Here is a 670-nt window from a genome sequence, read left to right as displayed (position 1 = left end):
TAATACATTAAAAAATAAATAAATGTAATGGACTTATTGTGATGAGAATCAAAGTGTGGGAAGACATGGCCTTTCAGAGGAATAATTGGCAGAGTATCTGAGACATTTGGGGGTGGAATAGTGGTCGAGGAGATCAAAGATACACGCTGGTGCCAATTTGTACAATGCTTAAAAAACAACAGAAACTTAAAAACTTAAACTTCAAACTTAAAATCAATTCTGTGTTTGAAATGAGGCCAGCACAGAGAAGATGTTGGTCTTTGTTTCTGGTATCAATTGCAAAACAAAACTAACTGAAAGAATATTGGTCAAACCTCTGAAGGAATTTAAGAGACTGAATATGAAGACCTCTGTCTTGCTTTTCTCTGGCTGGAGAAACATCCTCAAGGAAGAGAGGTGTACACGTGTGTGGTGTCAGTTATCATGCTCCTGTTTAGTGAGTCACACAGGCCATACAGGGATCTTCTGAATGAGGACAACCAAAATTCATGTAGCTAAGCCCCACCCCCCTTTGGTTACTGCTGAGACACCTGTTGCACTTTCTTGCATAACAGAGATGCAGTTAACAAAGAATGGCAGACCTACCCCTTGAAATTCTATATTTTTGAAACAACAGCTTCCTGAATTCTGAATCTTGAACCTTGAGAAGGGGGGGGGGGGTCTTCAATAG

The sequence above is a fragment of the Morone saxatilis genome, unplaced genomic scaffold (genome assembly GCF_004916995.1).
Source record: "Morone saxatilis isolate NCDOM2014 unplaced genomic scaffold, NCSU_SB_2.0 Contig18, whole genome shotgun sequence".
Lineage (NCBI taxonomy): Eukaryota > Metazoa > Chordata > Actinopteri > Moronidae > Morone > Morone saxatilis.
Note: the sequence above shows the minus strand (reverse complement) of the source record.